Genomic DNA, 22947 nt, shown 5'->3' with positions numbered 1-22947 from the left:
GTGAAAATGGAACTGGATGCAATATGAATTAGGTAACATGGGAAAGACAAGGATGGGGAGAGCAGTGAGTGTGTGCTGAAGGTACTAAGGGAGAAGATCTGGGGAAATTCTGATCTTAGACAAGCACCCAAGTAAAGAAATAGTGGGTCAAGTTTTATACACCCCACTATGTGGGGAAGAGTCATTCTTGCCATTGCCTCTCTCTGTCATCCTCTCTTTCATCAGCTTCTTTTCATCACCTTTGATCAACTTCAGCTGGTCGTCCTTTCATCTTCATTAGCTTCATCATCCAATGGGTTCCCTCCTTGCAGAGTCATCTGCACCCCTCAGAACTCCATCTTCGCTGGAGTCACCTCTTCTTCAGGGAGCTTCTGCTCTGCTCCACTTCTGACTTACCATTCCTTACCTCTCCTTGTTTGCTCTGTTCCTTTTCAGTTTTTTTCTAGGCATTCCAGCAAAGAATCCACTTTTTATTTTATCTTGGTCAGCCCCTTTTTTATGGCCTAAAGGTCATCTCCCAAACTTGGAAGAAAATTCCAGCTCTCCAGTCTTAGAATTGAAGCTTCCTTTGTTCCTTTGTGAGATGTTCCTTGATCTACACTGGCTTCAGATGGCATGACAGCCTGAGCAATAGGAGAAGGAGGAGGTACAGTGCTGGGTAGCTATGCATACTGTCATAATAATCCTATTGAAAGTCATACTCCAAGTCAAATGAGCTGTCCATCTCTGCTGCAGTTTCACACCTGCCTTTCCTTGATTCTGAAGCAAGAGTAATACCTAAAACTGGCTAGCAATCATTCTGCTATCCTTGTCTCCACATCTCAGGAGTGTTTGGATTCCTCATAAATACATGGGAGCTGGTGACAGGTCAAGGATCTCTCTGTCTCTCTGTCTCTCTCTCTCTCTCTCTCTCTCTTTCTTGGAAGTACTGGGGTTTGAACTCAGGACCCTGCACTTGCTAAGCAGGTGCTTACTACTTGAGCCATGCCCCCAGCCTTTTTTGCTTTAGTTATTTTTCAGATAGGGTCTAACATTTTTGCTCAAAGCCAGCCTCACTTAGACTGTGATCCTCCTACCTATACCTTCCACATAGCTGGGATTATAGGAATGTACCATCACACCCCATTTGACAGGACCTGTCTTGTTGGTAACATTTCTTAACATGGAGTAGGATTATAAGGTTCCTTACAAAGCAGAAAAATGTATCTGAAGATGAAAAAAATATCATAGGAGAGGGAGGGAGAAGAGATTCAATTCTGACTTTCCTATAAGAATCCCACTGTTGCTAGAAACTGACAATGCAGACACAGCCCCTCAGTCTTCCTTTATTCAAAAAATGGTTATTTTTATTTTAATCACTCATACTTTTATGTTCTTAGGTTTTGCTTATATTTATTTTTCTATTTTTATGTGATAAATATGTATTACTTATTTATAATATGATTGAGAAATTAGTATTCTCAGATGTTTCAAAATGAAAATTATTTTGATAGAAATATGGGCATGCACAAAAGTGGTAATGAAATAGCAAAGTACACACTATATTTCTACTCTTCAAGAGTATACATTAGCCATGTGTGGTGGTACACATCAAGAATCCTAGTACTCAGGAGATGAGGCAGGAGAATAGAGAGTTCAAGGCCAGCCTGGGCTACATAATGAGACCCAGTCTCCAAAACAATATGTCTCAAAAGTGTAAATTAAAATAATAATAATATACTTATATCAGAGATTAAAGAGTTAAAAAGTATTGAATGTTGTTTTGAATATATACCAAAACAACAAGTGAAGATTAACTTGGAAAACTCTTTTGGGGCAGGAATATAACAATATACAGAAAGGCTATGAAAATATGAAAACTTTTTTGACATTATGATTTTAGGAATTTCCTATAAGAACATTATAATAGATTATGAAATGATGTATGTACAAATGCATTAAATGCATACTTGTTCATAATATTGTAAGACTGAAAATAGCATTAATGCCAAGCATTTGATATATTAAGAACTACATAATGTATTAATACAATGAAATATACACAACTATTGATAACTGTGATGCATGCTTTTAATCAAATTGGAAAGCACATCTGTTATTTCTTTAGAAAACAAAATGTGCATAGCATGTTATTTACAATTAAACCCCTTAAGTGTGTATCTGGAACTATGCATGTGTAAATTAATATTAGCCATTATTGAGTAGGAGCATTTTAGATGGTTTTGACTGAGAGAGAGAGATTTTCTATATAAGTTTGGTTTCTGGTCTGGTTGATTTTTTTTTCCCATATGCTTTTCTTCCTGTATCTGCTCTGAATATTGTCATTAGTGCCAATGAAATCTGCTGAGAAAACTGGTGAGTTACTTGAGGTAAGTTCTTGTAATGTGGAAGGAAATTCTTTTCTTTTCTGTAGCCAGAAGCCTTCAACTAGCAACAAGGTAATAACAATGAGGTAAGTCATTGCTGCACACTAGCACAAGCTGACTGTAAAATATCACTGGTGAGTATTAGTCATTCTTTTGCAAATGCAAAACTCTCATTTATCATTGCTCCAAATAATTGATGTTAAAAAGTTAGCACATTCATTGTTTCATATCCTGTATTTTTCATGACAGTTTCCTTTCACTACAGAAAGGCTTGTTGTATGAGCTGTTGAAATGTGTCTGTTTTCTTATCTGCTTGTTTCTCTGCTTTACTGTGCCTATACATTCTTCATTCATCTTTATTAGGTCTGCAAAAGGCTGAAAAAGCCTGTCCAGTGTGAAAGTTCTTGTCAATTATTTAAGAAGGGAAAAAGATCTCTAAGACTGAAAAGCTTGTAGAATTGTTCTAGTTTCTTTTCCTCATGTGCTTAGCCAATAATTTCAGCCCAACCCCTCAACTCAAGAAGGCTCAGATTTTCTTGAAAACTTCATAAATCATGGCTTACAAGCTTCTACTCTAATCACATGAAGTGAAACCAGAGGGAAATGAAAGTTCTTCTAATGGCTAATGAGGTGTGAATGGTGTTCTGCATGGGGTGGAATGTAAAGACACATTTTAAAAGTTGGCCTGACTCAGAATTGGAGTTGTTTGAGCATACACAGATAGAACCTACTCACTCTTATTTCCTAATCTCAGTACTTTTCTGAAACTTGATAATATTCATTCTTTGGGCTTAGTACCTAATCTTTTTCAGGTACATTCCTCTGTGCCAAGACCCGAAAGCAGTTGGTGACTGAGGTATCATGCCTTAACAGCAAAGTGTCCTCCTAGGAGGGGATGAGATTGATTTTGGTGGTATCTTAGGACCCAGGAAAGTAGGATCTGTTGTTAGGAAAACAATGAGAAGCATGTAAGCCAAGAACCAATAAGGGGAGAGAGACAAGAGAGTAGTACTATGTAGGTAGTGAGACTAGAAGACCAGAATGTGCTTGACTGAGAAAACCAATGCTCATCCACATAGAGATCAATACCACTTTCACCATCCATTCAATTCCATATGTTTGCTGGGTTCCTCATATTCTGTTATTAAACCCCTCCTCATTCATTAGACCTTATTAAAATCATCTTTAAAATATGCATGCAAAGGCTAATAGTAAAAATTACGAATGATCTTTCCGTCCAAAATATTTTCTGTGAATAACTTAAAATTTTCATCTTATATTTTAAAATAAATTTTGTGGTTATGTTGTATGTATAATTTTGTAGCTGGTGAAAAAGCATTATTATTAATTTACTTACAATTTTTTAACTGTATACTGTGGGTATGACTTGTTTTTAATAGTTCCTATGCTTGTGGAATTTTGTTTTTGGTATAATATCCATGGCTAGATTCATGTAAGCACTTTATCTTGAAAATATTGCTAAATTATTTTCCAACGGAGTAGTAACACACTTCAGTCTCAAAAGTAGGATATTTGACTGGTGCTTTTTGAATTTTAATCAGCATACAAATCACCCAGGGATCTTGTTAAAACACAGATTTTGGGTGTGGCGTGAAATGCTGCAATTCTAACAAGCTCCCAGGTGTTGACAATGCTACTGGCTCATGGACCACTTTCGGCTGCAAAGACAGTAGATGATGATATATTCAATGTATGTTCATCCCCTCTATTTTCATTTTTTGAATATTGGTTATTTTGGTAGTTGAAAAGGAATAATCACATAATATTGATTTTCATTTATCTATTGGTAACCAGACAAAATACTTTAGCAAATTCTTACATTTTCTCTTTCATTACTGGTTGGTTTATATGCTTTATCATTGCTTAAATAGGACGTCTAACTGAGACAGAGAATTGTTTTGTATATTTTAACAAGTTTTATGATGCGCTTGACATTTGGCAATTTGCTTTTGTTTTCCATATCCTAAAATAATAAATCAATAAATTTGATGTTAAGAAACTCTATCATTTTACTTCAAAGAAAGTAAAGATGAAACTGAAATTTTAGGGCCAAAAGGCCTGGCTCTGGGAATCCCAATAGGACTAAGCCTGGCAACCTGTCCCAATAAGTCAATTAACTAAGGAGAGGAGCCCCGATAAACAGCAGAGAAAGAAGATTTGATTGCAGGTATCTGCTTGGGGAAGATGACAAAAGGATTTAGTGACCCCAAGATTGTCTGCAGGGTATTGACATAAACATTAGGTTTAAGTAGGGGAGGAGTTGTGGGTAGCAGGTGAGAGAGGTATGCTTCCAGGTCAAAGATGTGTTCTGGTTGATCATTTTATCTCATGATGGTCCGGTGGCATCTGGTCACAGTAGAAAGAAGGCATTGTTGTCTGAGGGGTAGTTTTGGCTTTTGACACAAGTGTTTATCCATTGATCTTGTCTGTCCTGGAGTTCCAAAGGGACTGGAGCAAGGTGGGGGAGACTCAGAAGAAAAAAAGTTCAAAGCAACAGAGAGGGACAAAATGGAGTTGGGTAGACCAGCGACCAGTGCCTGCTTTCAAAGACATTATAAATTCTGAATATATTCTAAAAACAGTTTACAAAGGATTATTATCATGTACTTAAAGAACTCAAAATCAATAAGAAAAATTGAGTAAATAAAAAATAAATGAGCTATCATTTCGAAGAATAAGAAACACACAGGGAAAAAACTATTAAAATGCTATCCTCATTAGAATAATAAAAATGCAAAGAAAATCTCAATGAAATTTGGTTTTTAAATAAATTTTCAAAATTAGGCCTGACAGTGCCACTTGTTAGGAAAGTCTCAGATTTACAGGATTTCTCATTACTGATAGGAACATAACATGGTGCAACTACCTTGTATACTAATCTAGAACTTTCTTATAAGGTTCAAATTTTGCATCATATACCCCAACAATTCCATTTTTGGTTAAATATCCATGGAAAAAAATTCATGTGAGTAACAAGTGTCAAATACAAGAATTCAAATAACAGCAAAAATACTGGGAACAGCACTCATGTTCATAGAAGGTAGGGAAGCCACACCTGTACTATGAAATCTTTTTACACTAGAGCACGAAGATGTAAAAGGAGTCACAGCTACATCAAATAAACATGGATTAATTTTAGTAATTTAATCCTGTAAAGGGAAGTCATACAAAAATATGTCACATGACTCTTAAATAAAAACATCTAAAGGATTTATGGCTTGAGAATACATATTTGTATAAAAGAAAAACTTTTTCAAAAACATGCACAGTTGAATATAGTTGCTAATTCTGAGCAAGGAGATTAGGCACATAATAGTGAGAGGATAATCAGCTCATGCAATTTTTGTGCTAATTTACTTCATTAATTGAATAGTGTTGTGTCTGTTTTATTTTTAATGTCAGGTCAAAATCTGGCGTTGATGGGAACTCCTGGATTACCAGGTGTAAGAAATAAATTATGGAGAGATACTGAGGGGGAAAAAAAGAGTTCTCCAATCAGAGATTAAACATAGAGGCTAAAATATTAAGAATGATGGCCAAGAAAATTAATAAACTATCATCCAGATATCACTCCAAAAGAAATTAAAGTAGTACAAGAAACTAAAAATACACTTTAAAACAAATTTGATAAATTCTGAGAATTTTCAAGAAGAAAAATAAGAACAAACCCTGAATTAAATGGTATAAGAAATTAAGGAACAAAAAAGGGAAACCTAAAATTAAAACAGTTGTATGTAAAATAAAACCAATTAGAAATCTGGTTTTTAAAAGACAAAACAGAAACTGTAACTAATGAGAGTATTTGGATAGAGTATGGAAGTATTTGCTCGGGGGTCTTTCAGAAATACTGAATGACTTTAGGTTTACTAGGAAAAAATAGCTCGGCATGTACATCAAACATATTTTGGCAAAAGATTTCCCATATCAAATTCCCTTTTCTAAAACATTTCTGTACCTCCACTTTCATGTTAATTATCAATCTAGATTGTATTTAAAGTTCATTTAAAATATGGATGTAGTCCCGTCCCCCACCCTATCCTGCCCCGCTAGTAGGGATCAAACTCAAGGTTGAGCATGCTAGGCAAAGCACTTTACCACTGAGCTACATCCACACTCTGGAGCTAATTTTAAAAAGGATTTTCCATTTAGAAAACTTGTAGTCCACAAGTGGTTGTGGTGGGCGTGGTGGCACACAGGTATAATCATAGCATTTGGGAGGTGGAGGCGGGAGGATTGCAAATTTGAGGCAAGCCTGGGATACTAGGTGAGTCTGAGGATAGTCTGGCCTAAATGGCGAGACCTTGTCTCACAAAAACAAAACAAAAACTTAGGAGTTCCAATATGGTCCCAATAGTCCCTTTCCCATTGGTTGATAGTAACAACTCTTACCTCATTTTCCAAATACGACTCTTTTCTCAGTGTCCCTAATCTTTTCCTTTGCTATTTGTTTACTGTTAAACAAGTGAAATGCTGCATTTATTATTATATCTTTGCAAAACATATTGATATACTCTAGGACAAATCATTGACCTTGTTCTTTTTCACCATAAAATCTCTTTTGGGTTAATCTTAACCATTTCCCTCCTATCTAAAAATTTCTCCCTTAATTTCTAGCACACCATACTATTATTCCTAGACCCACTGGAAATCGTATGCTGTTGTGAGTGGGATGTGTAGTACACTTCCAACTGATTTGTAGATCTATCTTCCATCAATCATTCCTGTTAAAATATTTTAATTCTTAAACAGTGTATAGATTATTTTACAATTTCTATGTAGATGACTGTTTTGTTTGGAAATGAAAACAGCTGTGTTTCTTTGTTTCCCTTCCTTCTGTTTCCTTATTGTCTAGGGTCTCTAACACAACTGTTAGAAGTCACTATAAGTAGCCTTTTTGTCTTGTCCATGCTCCTAAAATTTTATCCTATGCAAGTGTTTACTTTAAATTTTTCATAGTTGCCACTGACCACATTATGAAAATTCCCTTGTGTTTCTTATTTTCCAAGTTTCTTGATGAATATTTGCTTAAATTTTATTTTTCCATATTTATTGATATTATCACATTTTTCTTTCATCTATTAATATACCTTTTCTTTGCATATTGCTTAACTGTTGTGGAGATTGTAATAATGCTTTGGTTACAGCCCGAACAGAGGCACAGACTGTAGCAAAGCGGCAGGGTGGAGCCCCATTGACCTGCAGCCCACAGTGCGGTCTAAAGGACTCTGTGGTTTTCAGTCACTAAGAATAGGTACTATTGGTGCAGCACAGCTGACTAAAAATACTTCATTATATAACATCTGTTCCATAATGTTTTTATAACATTAATTTATTAAGATTTTGCAAATTGAGATTTGAATTTTTTTCTTATAAATCTTTCAAAGTTGGGATTTATTTATTTCCTTTCTGCACTACATTTTTCATTGGATTGTTTTAGAATATGTTGGCTTGTAATATTTCAGTCAGTTGCAACTAAATCCTATTTTCTTTGATTTTCTATGAGTTCAATTTCTAAACAATTTCTATGCACATTTAAAAAGACATTTCTTTGAATTTTAGAGATGTTAATTAAATAAGGGTGTATTCACACTTATATACATGGATATCAAAACTTTCTTGTTTATTCTGTCATTTTTTGATCTCTATTTTTTGTTATTCTGTCTACATTATCTCTCAATTGCTAATGTGAAGATTGAGGTCTAAAACAATCAATGAGTATTTATCATGTACCTCCTGAAAAGATGGCATTATTTTCCTTTAAAAATTTTATTAGCATAAATTAACTTTAGAATGGTTTCATTGTGATATTTACAACATGAATGTAATGTACTTTGATCAAATTCTCTCTATCTATAGTACTCTTTCTTAACCAATCTTCCTCCTCCCCCTTCTTTTCAATAGCTTTTGATGGGTTTCATTGTGAGATTTTCATACACATGTAACATATTTCTATAATATTCACCTCACCCCACCCCTGTCACCCTCTCTTTTTACCATCCTCCCACCCACTGCTCCCCCCCAGGACTATATAATTTTCAATATGAAGTTACTCTAATTTTTACTTGGTTTTAATATCATGACTTTTCCTTGGTTTTTGTATGCAATGATCTGCAGTACCTTTGTCCATTCTTTCCTTTTAAACACTTACAAGATCTTTTGTTTCAGATATTTTAGCATGAACTGAATATCTTTTTCTTTTTAAAGTTTTGTTTTTATTTAGACATTAAAAATGTGTGATCTTATTTCTATCATTTTCATTTTTTTTAATTTCTAGGCATGTTTTTCAATCAGCATTTTGTGATGTCTTTAAGTTTCCTTTTTTAAAAAAAAATATACATTAGTCCTCCCTTATCTGTACTTTCACTTACATGGCTTACCTATGGTTAACTATGGACTGAAAATATTAAATTGAAAATTTAAGAAATAAACAACTCATGACTTTTAAATAACTTTTATTATAGTTCACTGTTATAATTGTTCTATTTTATTTTTAGCTAATTATGCTTCATCATAGGTATGTATATATAAGAAAACATATAGCATGTGTAGGGTACCAAGATTTAGGGCACCAACTGAATGACCTAAGATGTCCCCTGTGTATAAGGGAGTCTACTCTGTGTGTTTTATTTTTCAGTATTTAAAGCATTTATAGTCTCTTTTTTCCTTTTAGCTTATAGCTGTAAAATTTACAAGCACACACACACACACACACACACAGAGACAGAGAGAGAGAGAGAGAGAGAGAGAGAGAGAGAGAGCGCACCATTAATTGAATGCTTGCCTCTTCTCAAAGTTCATGAATGGGATTATTGCCTTACAAAATGGATCTGAGAAAGGGGCTCTTCCCTTTTTTTGAGGAAACAGCAAGAAGACAGCCATCTAGGAAACAGGAAGTGGGTCCTTCCGGGCACTGAATCTGTGGCGCATTCCTGTATAATGTCATTTGGTACACATGAATGTATTTTCATGGATTTTTTTCCAAAAATAAAATTACTGGGGTAGATGATATGTGAAATTTCAGCATTATAAAAGCATGCTAGATGAGTTTTCAAAGCGGTTGCACCAAGTAACTCCCATAGTAACTTTCATCTTTTCCAATATGTAAATTAGGTGCTGTAGATTTTCCTCTGAAGTTTCTGGCTATATCCTACAATATGCTGCATTTTTGTTTTTACTCTGTTCAATATATTTTAAATTCTTTGAGACTTTATATTTAACCTGTGCATTATTTAAAGGTCTGATGTTCAGTTTTCAAATATTTGGTGATTTTTCTGTTCTTTTATTCATTTGGAGTTTGATACTATGGTGATTAAAAAACAGACTCCATATGATTTTAATTCTTTTGTATTTGTTGAGATTTGTGTTAGGGTCTAGGACATGGTCTATTTTCATCTATATTCTATATTCCATGAGCATGTGGAAAGAATGTGAAGCTACTGCCCTTAAGTAGAGCTTTGCTGTCATGGAGATTGTGATATTGATCATATCCTTTTGATTGCTGATAGTGTTGAATTCTTCACTATCTCTCCTGATTTTATTTCTATTCATTTGACCAATTGTTAAGAGATGGATGTTGAAGCCTCTGTAAGTGTGGGTTGTCTGTTTTTCTCTCCAGTTCTATTAATTTTGGCTTCATATGTTGTGTACCTCTGTTGTTTGAGAGCACATCTTTGAGATTTTACTATATAATGCCTTTCAACAAATATTTTAAAAATCCAAGAGATAAAAAATCTGTTATATATGCTCACATTTTTGTTTACCACATTCTCTCTTCTTCACTCATGCTCCAAACTACCTTATTTAATCGTTTCCTTTATATTTAAAGAATTTCCTTTACCCTTTTTTTTTGAGTAGGTATTCTATCAACAACTCTTAGCTGTCTTTTATCTGATGATGTTTTGATTTTTCCTTTATTCATGAAGGATATTTTGTGGATATAGAATTGTGGGTTGACAGTGTTCTGTTTTAACACTTAAAAAACTGATGGCACTATCTTCTGAACTTGATGATTTCTGATGAGAAATTCTGTCATTCAATTAGTTCCTCTGATAGGTAAAGCATCATTTTATCCTGCTGCCTTGTCATCTGTAGCAGCTTCTCCAATTTTAATTCTCCCACCTCCCCTTTATAAGGAAACTTGTGATGTACCCAGGTAGTCCAGGATAATGTTTCTACCTCAAGATCCTTAATCACATCTGCAAAGTAATGTTTGCCATGTGATGTGATATATTCACGGGCTCTGAGGATTTGGACACGGGCATTTTCAGTAGAGCTACTATTCCATTCACCATATTTCCCAAGTCATATATGAGGCAAGCAGTTTTCTGATCCAAAAATATTACCTAATTTTAGCCCCACTATATAAAAATTGCAATAAATAAGTAGTCTTTCCCAGGCCAGAGACAAAAGTTTTGGTTAAACTTTCAGTAATCAATCAACATGTGAAACATTAAAGTAGCAAAAGACCCAATGATTTCAACAAATTCATGAAAAGTTCAAACCAAGAGAATAATTTTTATTATTAAACATAAACAAACAAAATCACAACAGAGCATTAATGAGAACCATAATAATTTAAGTATAAAAGTAAGACTGAGAAACTTCAGGGTATTTAAGACAAAATAGAATATAAAGTAAATAATTCTTGATAATGTAAAAATAACAACAAAAATTTTAAACGAGTAGAAAATTTAAAGACAGTGTGAGGGCAGTTTTCATGTTTCATTATGAGAATTCAGCATAATTTAACATAAACATGATAAACCAGGAAGCAGTTTATTTAAATAAATATTAAAAAGTGAGCAGAAATAAATGTAGTATCATCAATACAACCAGGAAAGATTAACATTTGGGGAGAGAGACTATTGAAAGGTTAAGAGCAATGATTTCATTTTTTAAAATTGAGAGAGAGAGAGCGAGTGTGTGTGTTTTAGTCTGTTTAGGTGCTGTTGCAAACTACTCTAAATTGCATGGCTTATAAACAACAAATGCTTATTTCTTATAGTTCTGCAGATTGGAAAGTCAATCAGGCCACTGGCAGTAAGAATGAGTATTATCAAAGCAGCCAAAAACAAAAACAAATGTTGATGCAGATTCAGAGAACATGTGACTCTTATAACTGTGCAGGTGGGGATGTAAATTAGTACAGCTTTCATGGTGAATAGTATGAAGGTTTCTCAAAAACCTAAAAATGGATCTACCATGTGATTCAGCTATCTTATATATCCAAGTAAAATGAAATCATTACATCAAAAAGATATCCCAATTTTATTGTAGCACTGTTCACAATAGTCAAAATATTAAATCAACCTAGATGTCTATTGATAGATGAATAAATAAAGAAAATGTGGAACGTATATACAATGGAATACTGTTCAGCTACAGTGAAAAGTAAAACTCAATTTTTAATAGAAAAACAGATGGAACTGGAGGACATGATGTTAAGTGAAATAAGCCAGACACAGAAAGACAAAAAATCACATGCTCATATGCTAAATATAGCAAATCACTCTGAAAGTGGAGTAGGATGGGAAATAGAGGGAGAGCAGATAATGTATGTCAAAACAAAGTTAGGAAAGAGGAATATGTTGTAGTGATTTGCAGTAGGTGTCTATAGTTCATATTAACTTACTACATATTTTATGAAGTACTAGAAGAGAAGGACTTGAAGTTTTACAACATAAAGAAATGACAAAGATATGGAAATGTTAATTACACTGCTTTGGTCAATACATATATGCATTGAAATATTACAGCCTATTCTATAAATCTGGATAATTCTCAAAAAAGAAAAAATTGGTCCCAAACTATCATCTATAAACCAGATAATAAACTTCAGCTCATTAAAGTTAATTTTTATACTATAAAATATTCTTTCACAATAAATGCTTAGAGAAGCTTCTTCATAAAAGCCCAAAATTAAAAATGTCCAGGTGTCATTCAATGAGTGAATGATTAAAGAAACTGTAATATAGCCACACTTCTAGCAACAACAACAGGAATAAATTTTGATATTTGAATTGCTAGAGAATTATGATCAGCCAAAAGATCCTTTCTAAGGTCATGCACTAGAGAATTCCATTTGTATAACCTTTTTTGAAATGACAAAATTGTAGAAATGGAGACAGATTAGTAGTTGACAGATTGTATAGCAAGGTGGCAAAAGAAAGATTTTAAAAGGCAGTAGGAGGGATCCCCAGCTATAGAAATGTCTTGTTTCTTGACTGTATCAGTGTTAATATCCTGATTATGATATTATATTGTAGTTTTATGAGATTGTACTATTGGGGGTCACTCTATATTTTTCTTACATTTGTATGTGAATCTTCAATTATTTCAAAATAAATAATAAAACATGAAATAATATGCACATTTACACATTGAATTTCAGAATTTAGATGAAAATTTCCTTTAAAACTGCAACTCACTTAAATTTACCTTGCTTAAATTTATAAGCAAACTGTGAAGAATTTTTATTTCTCTAAAAGAATAGAGAATTATTTAAAATTGTTTCCATAAATTAATCCTCCAGCTCATTTGCCATTATGGATGAATTCCTCCAAACTTTGAAGAAAAAGTTATCACCCAGACATTCTCTATTTTAGATTCCTAGGACCACCATAACAAAAGGTGCCAGGAGTTCCTTGATTTGTATTTCAAGCTATGCCAACCTTGGCTTCCATCTTTACATGGGTCTTCTTCCTTGTTTCTATGTCTCAACTCTCTTTCCGTTTTTCTCTTTTAAAGACAACTGTCATATTGAATCCAAAAGGATTTCCTTAATTACAACCTTTTTCTAAATTAGATCACATTCTGCAGTGGTTAGGATGTACCTATTTCATTGTGGGGCCACCATAAATTCACTACATTTCCCCACATATTTTGGGGAGCCAGAAGTATCTTAAAACCAGTTTCTAACAAGGATATTTTAAGAAAATTATAGGCCAATTACTCATAAAGTCAAATAAAAGTTTTCTAAAGAAAATATTTGCAAATCAAATACACTGTAATTTAAAACAGGATATCACATTAAATGCTCCTTTCAGAAAGGAAACATTAGCTGAAAAATTTTAAATTTAATCATAACATTTGCTGTAGAAACAACAAAATAGAAAACATGTGATCATCACAGAAGCTATTCATTATAAATACTTTAAGCAAGCTAGGACTAGAAGAGAAATTCCTTGTTATAATACAGAACAACTGAATTAAAATATATTGAAAGATTTTTCTCTGCTATCACAATTTCCATCAATAATACAGTGCAGTAACTTGATAGGATCATAAAGCAAGAAACAAATGATAAATTACACAAATGGAAGAAATAAGGTTGTCATTTTTTTGCAGATGAATGGAAATGAACAAAATTCAAAAGAATCTAGAGCTAGAATTTAGGACTAACCAAGTAAATTCACAAGGGAGCTGGATAAAAGATTGATATATGAAATAAATTTATTTCAATCTACTAGCAATCAACAAGTAGAAAATTAAATATAAAAAATGGTACCACTTAAACTATCATTAAAAATATTTGGGAAAAAAGCTAACGAAAGAAAGATTTATTCCTGTTTTGAAGGCTGCACTTTTAGTATGAAGTTACCAAAAAAACCTGTTATCCAAAAACACATGAAAAACATCTGCAAATTTATTAAAAATTAGCCAACCAGAGAAAAAAGGTAAAAAATTTAGAGACACTACACAAAAAAAGGCTTCAAAATGTCTGATAAACTTATAGAAAGGGGTACACCCTCGCGTGTTATCACAGAAGTGCAAGTTAAGACCACAATGACATAATCTCCAAAACAGAATGATTAACTCCAAATATTAGGAAGGATGTGAAGCATCAGTAGTTGTCAACCACTTCAGAAACTGTTTCGCATTACATAGAAAGGCTGAAAATTTGCACATCCCATGGGTCAGCATTTCCAATCCTGGGATATACCTAACAGTTACGTGAACACACGCTTACCAGGATGTGTGCACACTAGAATTCACGGAGACTCTACTGTACTAACAAAAACTTGCACTGGATGAATACTTTATGTTATATACCTACGAAGGATTCTGCTTTACAGTAAATCTCGGAAATACATTTGGACGAGAGGGTCAGGTACAAAATAGTATATGCTATAAGATCTCACTTATACAACATTCAAAAGCTCGTTGCTGGTGTTCGGTGTTGCTAGGAGTTGCACTGGGAAAGGAGTGATGACGGGAGGACCGGGGCCACACTGAGGGCAGATGATTTTTCACGTTCACTACATAACTTCTGTGCTGTGTGCATTATGTTTCATTCCATGTTTAGAAGAAAACAATAAGCACAAGGCCCACTTTGGATGTCGAAAAAATTTGTTTTGGTCTTCACATTTGAGAAAAATTTACATTATGATAAAATAAATAAATAAAGGAACCCTTTAGCATGGAGGCAACACCAGGAATCTCTCCGTATAGCTATCCTTATCGCAAATTAGCAGAAACGCTAGGTCTTTCTTATTATCTCCTATGCTCTCTCTTCAACAAAATCGGAGAAGAGGGTGGAACAGGTTCCACCCAAAAGCTGGTGGGGGGTGGGGCGGTGGGGGTGGATTGTGACCCAAACAATGTATACACATGCAAGTAAAATGATAAAACAAAAGAAAGAAAAAAAGTATCCTTTAAATAAATGGGGAAATCATGGACTTCCTTGGGCTGTATCTTTGTAAGAATAGAATTTTGTTGTTGTGAACCTTAAATCGTATATGAAAATGAAGTACAGATGACTTAAAGGGATAATAAGGATGAGTTATCCATATAAAAAGTAAAAATTATATGAACAAAAATATTATTCTGAGGTGAGAGAAGAAGTTCTGAGTATAGAAGAAAAATGATATAATTAAAATGAAGAATATACAGATTTAATTATATTTAATATAACATTTTTGAATGGCTAATGAAATATATAAAAATTGAGTGGCTGGGGATTGTAGCTCAGTGGTGGAGCAGGTGATTGGCATATGCAAGACCCTGCATTCACTCTTCAGACAGCCCTGCCCCCCCAAATTCATTAGAGTAAGATCTATAATCATTATACTAAGAGTACTTCCAAATCAATTAGTAATTATAGAGTATTCAATGACATAGAGTAAAAGGCATTGAGTGGAAAGTCCCTTAAAATAAAAAATATACATTAGTAAACAAGCATGAGAAAATGTTCACTTTTTGAAATCAAAGAAATGAAAAGTAATATAAGATACTACTATGAATTATGAGAGAGAGAACTACAATTTGAGTGTCACAGTGGACCTTTGCGGTTCACCCTAGAATTCTTCCTTTGGACCTCTCAGTATGACACTCAGCCCTCCCCAAAAGACTCACAGTCTCACACTCACTCCCCACATTCCAGAGTTACGGTAAGCATGTCCTCCTGTTCCGTTATAGTTTTATCTACCAACATTTCATCTTTATAACTTTTATTAAAGTCTTTTAAGCTAATGACTGCCCATCCAATTCTTTCTGTTCTTTACAATTTATCTGTTAAAGAATCCAAGATTTTTGAGTAGTTGTATTTTACAGAGTAAATATTGCTGATTGCATCCTTAGTCAGAATGGTATCTTTAATTAATGAGGCCATAGGAGGGATAAACTGGATGTCTGTTTCTTGTGACATAGTGGCTGCTGATGTTCCATGTGTAGATCCAAGATCCAATAAGACTTGTTAGTATTCAGCTGTTTTAATTGCTCTATTGTTTATTAGTTTGGATGATTTTATATAACAAATGACACTTTTGTCTACTAATATCTGGCTACCCAATGACACATTTCATATAGTAATGGCAGAAAAATGTTTGATTTTTAAATTTCTCATCTTTTAAAAGTAATGCATTTATTTTTAAACATCTTATTTATCAGTTTTGTGATAATAATCTTATAAACTTATTATATTGAGCTCATTTGGTGATTTTCTTTTTTTGTTAATACTGGGGTTTGCACTCAGGGCTTTGTGTTTGTTAGGCAAGTGCTCTACTGCTTGAGCCACACCTCCAGCCCTTCTTGCTTTGGTTATTTTTGAGATGGGGTTCAGGCCTTCCTGGACCAAGTCTTCCTATTTTATGCTTCCCTCCATGGCTGAGATGACAGGCATGTGTCACCATACTCAGGTGTTTACATTGAGATGGGTTCTCTCAAACTTTTTTTTTGCCTGAACTGGCTTCAAACCGAGATTCTCTCTATCTCAACCTATCAAGTAAATAGGGTTATGGACCCTATTTATTTAGGGTTATGAACCAGTGCCTGGTTCATTTGGTATAGTTCAATAAATCAAAATTCTTATCCTTTCTGAAGTTCAAACTGTCTGTTCATTGGCTAGTTACAGCCTCTTCTATTCAGCTCCAGACATCACCATATTAGTTTGTGAGAGTTTCCTAACTCTCTGTTATATCATAATTATACTTCTTGCAGCAGTATTTTTACATACAGAATCCTTGACTTACATTTTTCTTGTTTGTGTATATAAATACACTGCTTTTTTTCTTCATCTGTCCATATGTTGCTGTTGAAACATATGATAATGTGATTTTTTTCTTAATCCTACCTGCCCTCCAGCCAGTAAGTGGAAAATGACTTTCATCTTTTTCTAGAAAACAGTGATTTTACTACATCCCTGGTTGCTATTATCAATGTGTAGTAAGCTCCTTATTATATAGGTTCAAACATATATAGTTTTTAATTTCAGTAAAGTTTTTCAATATTTGGTTCTTTTGTATTTGTTTTATTCTTCAGCCACTCTTATTCTCCATAGGATGAATACACTGTATTATTTGCAACTTTTAAAATTTTTGTCTTTGTTTTTTATGTTTAAGGCATTATCTATTCATATTTATTCATTCTTGTACTATTTCTAACTCAGTCTCCATTTAAACATATTCATTTATTTCTAATTATTTTCTGACCTCTGTCATTCCATTTGAGGTTTTTAAGATTCTGATTCATGTTGTTCTATAATGTCTTGTAATGCTTTCTTAATGTCTTCAGCTCACTTTCAAGGTGTGAACTTTTATCTTTCTTGTGACAAATCTTTCTGGTATGCTTTCATTATACATAAGGGTTTAATTTTTCACTATGTTCATCTTTCTTTTATTAACTGAGTGTGGAAATTGACCTCAATACTTGTCAGTTGCTCATTTTTTATAAAATCCTGAACTTTTAGGAGGAGGTGTGGTCCTGGGTAGATTTTCTCATTTCACAGAGCTCCCTCTTCTGTTATTTTTATGCACACTTCAAAATTATACTGGACTGTTTTCTGAAATGTCTCAACTTTTTTTCCCTTCCCCATCATACCATCATTTTTACCTGGACCTTCACTTTATGTGTCAGTATTAGCACTGTCCTGGTCAATTTTAATGCTATACCTAGTGATGTCTTCTTTTTTGTGAGGTTGTTGAGTCATATCCTAGAGGGGCCTCCAGCAAATTGTTTTTGAGAATTCACAGGAAGCAAACTAGTCCAGCCTCTTCAGTCCTTACTACATTCTCCTTGTACTCAGCGCCCAATTATGGATACTGATTTCACAATGGCCAGCCATATTAGCCAGTGAGACTACAGGGACTATTTTAAGAGTCTATTGAATAGACTCTTAAATAACCATGTTTGTCAGTCATTTCTTAATTTTTCTTTGTTCTTGTTCAGCCTGATACTAGAAGGGTCTTATGGATTTTGGACATTTGTCTTACTCTGCTTATACTGTGAGGTCTGCAGATATAATTTGCGACCTAGTTTTATTGGAAATGCTGTCATATGTCTTTGGCTTTGTTATCTGTTTACTCTTTTAAGTATGTAGATTTGGAGGTATTCAGAATCTATGTCTCCACTGCTTCCATCTCTCAATGGAAGTTGGATCCTTCCTGATTGGATCTCAAATTAGTAATTCATTATTACTTTTACTAATTTAATTCACTCAGTTCAGTTACTGCTTTCCTACTTGACAATGCACAAAAAAAATCTTTGGTTCCTATTAGTTACCAAGAAATTTTATTTCAAAGTACAAATTCACATAAGACCACAATGTTATTTGATGACAGTGTTCATCAAATTGTTATTTGATGGAGCGGATTTATAACTGAAAAAATTGAGACAACACACATTTATAATTAGAGCTTCTTGATTCAATAATAAATGAATAAAATGTTATCCACATATCAAGAATTGGATATAGAACATATTTAGAAATGAAAGTAAAAATTAAAAATCTAGAACTAGGCTGCACATTGCAGTTCTTACATCTTATAGAGCTAGATATATACATATCTGTTGACATAGGTGTATGTTTGAAGAAAATAAAATGCTACAGTGAAGCAGTGTGTGAATGGCTTATGCCTATAATCCCAGCTACTTAGAACACTGAGATTGAGAGGATCACGTTAGCTCAGGCAAGAAGATTCACAAGATCCCATCTCAATGGGCAAAAAGCTGGGCATGCTGGAGCATATGTGTCATCCCACCTATGGTGGGAAGCCTAAAATGGGAGGATTGCAGTCCAGGATGGCGAGGGCAAAAAGTAAGTCCCTATTTCCAAAGTAACCATAGTAAAAAAGGCTAGAAGCACAGCTGAAGAAGTCAGCACTTGCCTGCCTAGCAAGTGCTAAGCCCTGAGTTCAAGCTCCAGTGCTGAAAAGTAAATAAAAATAAAATGGTACAGTGATGGTGCAACCTTAGCAATGTATTTGCATCATGTCTATAAATATATACACATTTATATACATATGTAATATGTACTATATTGTAATAAGTATTATACTAAAATAAAATATGTTTTTAAATTTAACTCAGAATCCAATTCACTCTATATCCTTATGGTGGTTAAACAGTAACCTGACAGGACTGGTTGCCAAGAAGTATCATCTTTGGAGATGTAAATACATTCCAAAAAGGCAAGAGCTAGTGTGTATTACAAAAAAGTTTGTCTTCTCCCAGTTCCTTTACCACTTGGTTTGCAACTTCTGATTTTGATCTGGGGTGTGGAATGACCCATCACTCAGTAAAGTCTATAACTTTCCATTAGGCTTATAGAGGTGGGAGTTCAAAAGGAAACAAAATGTAATTCATAGATAAACCCAAAGGAAATGCAAAAACAAAGCCTTTAATTTTTTCTGTCATGTTTCATTGGTTTTTAATGAACTGTTTAAGTTTATTCAGTAACAAAGGCAAGCCAGATGTTTAATGGTCCAATAAAGTAATTAATTGGTATTTCTGGTTTAACAATGTCTTGCCTATCAGCCTCCATGGCACAATTTCAAATATATCGGATTGTTTAATTGCATTGACCATGCCCAGTTAATCCTTTATCAACATTAATGACAATGGAATATTTTTGTATTTACCATTTTTCCTTTACTTTGTTTACTCTATAGGTTTATATGAATTAGGAATAAGTAACATCAACAAGAGTACCTGAGTAATGCAAGAGGGTCTAGATAGTGCTGGGCATCTTGTGAATTTAAACACATCCTGCTCATCAAAAAGAACTCATGTGTAAGCCAAAAAGCTGTTATATTTGTTACACCTATCCTAGAAAATAATATTCAAAATCCGGGTGTAACCAAAGCAAGCAGCGGATATCCTGGGTCTTACACTTATCTTCCTGTTTATATCACTCTTCTCAAGAAACAACAGTCACTGCTTCCAAAGGGGCACAGGTCCCTAATACAACACACTTTTGGAATCACACCTGGTAATTTTTTTTGTATCAAATCAATGTTTCTGTGAAGAATTATCTGCCATCTTTCAAAAATTATTTGTATTTTAATTTTTTGCAATACTTGAGGTTTGAACTCAGGACCTCTGGACCCTTGCTAGGCAGGTGCTCTACCACTTGAACCACTCCACCAGCTTATCTGGCATCTCAGTGTTTCCTCCAGCTGAGTAATCATACTTTGAGCTGTCCCCTTGTTGTTCCCTGTTCATCACTCAGTGTACATTTACTATCATTGCACTGTTTATTGATGTGAGCTTCTTAATACAGGCTCCAAACATACTGGGATAAAGGACTGTGGGATCCTCCCCTATTAGGAAAGGTTCTCTAATGCCTAGTTCATGTTTAATGAACACACCTGAATAAATTTAGTTCTACTCTTTGATTTGTTCATAAGAAAATCAGTAACATTAATATTTTGCTTAATTTTGTTTTTCTAAAATCTGGACTCCAGTATACAGCTCAGCCAAAATACACAGTAGTCATCTGTTTAAATGCATGCCTCTTGAGTTTGCTGGTAGCATTTTGACTTTTGAAAATAATCCACAAATATTAGGTTCTTTTAGCAATTAAAAAGCCTTTGGATTGTGAGTACAGTCAGAATAAGTCAGAATAAATACTTCTGGGTTAGTGAAAGAATTTTACAAGAAGTATCACATTTAGTGGAAATCTTGGTCCAATTTATTTACTGCAACATTTTGTAACATTATTTGCCTTTTCTTTTTCCTTTTACAGTGTATTGAAAGAAGTCAATAATACCTATTTTATCAAAAGTTGCTGTCAAAGTAAAATTACGTACTTGATAACAAAGGGTTAGTATAAAGCTCAGCACTTGGCAAATATTGACCTCCATCACAAACCAGGAAAATGCCTTCCTTTTTCCTCCTGCTCTCACTTTGGTGGCTGCACAGTAGCTACTCTGAGAAAATTCTGCAATCAGATTCTAATAAATATTGTGTTAAACATCACGTTCACTGCACAATATTTTTGAAAGCTTTAGAGAAAGAATTTCAGGCTAGTACCTTTTCTAAATATTATTTTCCAGTTAGACCCTGCTTTAATTCAAGTGTTCCCCTCCACTTGAATTATCACATGCCCTGTTTTCTCTTATATGTGAAAGATAGATCCAAAGATAAACATACACAAAAACAAGCATGATCATATGCAAACTCAAAAGTAGAACATGTTTGTAATAGTGGAACAACTCTAAAGAACTCAGGGAAAGAGTGAAAGGAAAAGAGAATGATAGAGCATCAGTAATATTGCATAACATAAGATGTGAAGGAGGAGGATAAAAGGATGTGTATTGAAAGCTGTTAAAAAATGGTGGGGGTGGGGGAGAAAAAGGGGTAAAGGAGAGTAATGGAAGGGGTTGAACAGACCAAAGTAAAGCACACCCACAGGCATACATTGAGACTCCCTTTGAACATCAACTTATATATTAATAATGAAAACCATGTCTATAAAATAGGTGCAGTGTGTGTGTGTGAGGGGGTACTTGTGGGAGGAGGGAGGGTGAAGAAAGGAGATTAAAGTGATGGTAGATGATAGATGGACTTCATATACCTTGGAACAGCACTAAGAAACCTTTTGCAACTGTTTTAAGTGGGGTGGGGAGGAGGTTGAAGGGGAAGATAATGGGAGCAATGTAAATAATGTGCAATATATGTCTAATTGAAATTGTCACTATGAACCTCCCCACGTATAATGAATAAATCCAAATAATTTTTTTTAAAAGTAGAAAAAAATATGTAAATTAAAAAAGAAAAGAAAAAAAGAATTACCATATGAGCTCTTTAGGAATAAAAATCCTAGTGAGGACACCAATAGAGTCTTGGAGTACCTTTTACAGAAAAGGACAGCATTTCTTCTGATGAGGGAGAATGGTGATACTGCCATCACACTTGTAGCTGACATACCTGTGGACACAAGATGAACAGCTGGGTTTTAGGACATAAGGTAAGATGATGTTCTTATTTTTTGGCCGTGTTGAGATAGAGCTGCTCACTGAATATACTCAAAGAGGCATTCAAAAGAAGCCTTTCAGCTCATACCACTTGTAGAATAACATTAGGGAAAATAACCATCCGTCTTCAGAGGTCTGAATTTTTCTGCTTCTGGAACTTCTGAGCAGTATTAGGACAATAAATAACAAAGCTTTATAAAACAACTAAACAAAAAACAGCTGTCAGCTGGTTTTATGCTGAGGCAGTCAGTCAGGTGCTCAGCAAATGTAACCAAGGCCACAAATTTAGTTTCCTAAAATCCAGTCTTTTTCTATGTCTGATAATTGCACTATCTGACCAGCCCCTGTGTTTGAACACACCTTAAATTTATTAATGCATACAGAAAAGTATGTCATGCATCCAAGAGTGCCTTATATATCACAGCTATTTCTACCACTACTTTTTGTTCCCATTTCAAAGCCAACATTTCTTCATCAATATGCATCTGTATTCTTAAACAACAAATGTGACTTGTGCATTCCTGTGACTCACGTTCCAAATCTGGCCTCTTACTATCACGAAATGCTTGGCACTCTTGGTGTGATTTTTCCATCCTGTTTCTGACTCCTCTGTCCAATATATGATATTTCAATTCATTCTCACCCTTAACACATCTAAAAATGAAAATCTGTTGTCAAACATGCATATGAAATGGAAAAATGTATGAGATGTCAAGTATATATCTTCATTCCAATTCTTTGACACTGAGAACAACTACCAGGAAGAATATTCAACTCTCCTGAGCATCCACATCAACAAACTGAGAAGAATTCTATTTCAGTGCATTTCCTTTGTGGTAGCTTAATGGACTCCTTTAATATACCTGTGC

General features: G+C 34.1%; 1 pseudogene; it reads right to left on the bottom strand.

The window, feature by feature from the left end:
• Window positions 1-147: 147 nt before the first annotated feature.
• On the bottom strand, window positions 148-22671 carry LOC141424869 (heterogeneous nuclear ribonucleoproteins C1/C2 pseudogene; annotated as a pseudogene).
• Between the last annotated feature and the right edge of the window lie 276 nt (window positions 22672-22947).

The sequence above is a fragment of the Castor canadensis genome, chromosome 7 (genome assembly GCF_047511655.1).
Source record: "Castor canadensis chromosome 7, mCasCan1.hap1v2, whole genome shotgun sequence".
In the NCBI taxonomy this organism is placed as follows: Eukaryota; Metazoa; Chordata; class Mammalia; order Rodentia; family Castoridae; genus Castor; species Castor canadensis.
The sequence above is the reverse complement of the archived record's forward strand: the minus strand, read 5'-3'. Positions and strand labels throughout refer to the sequence as shown.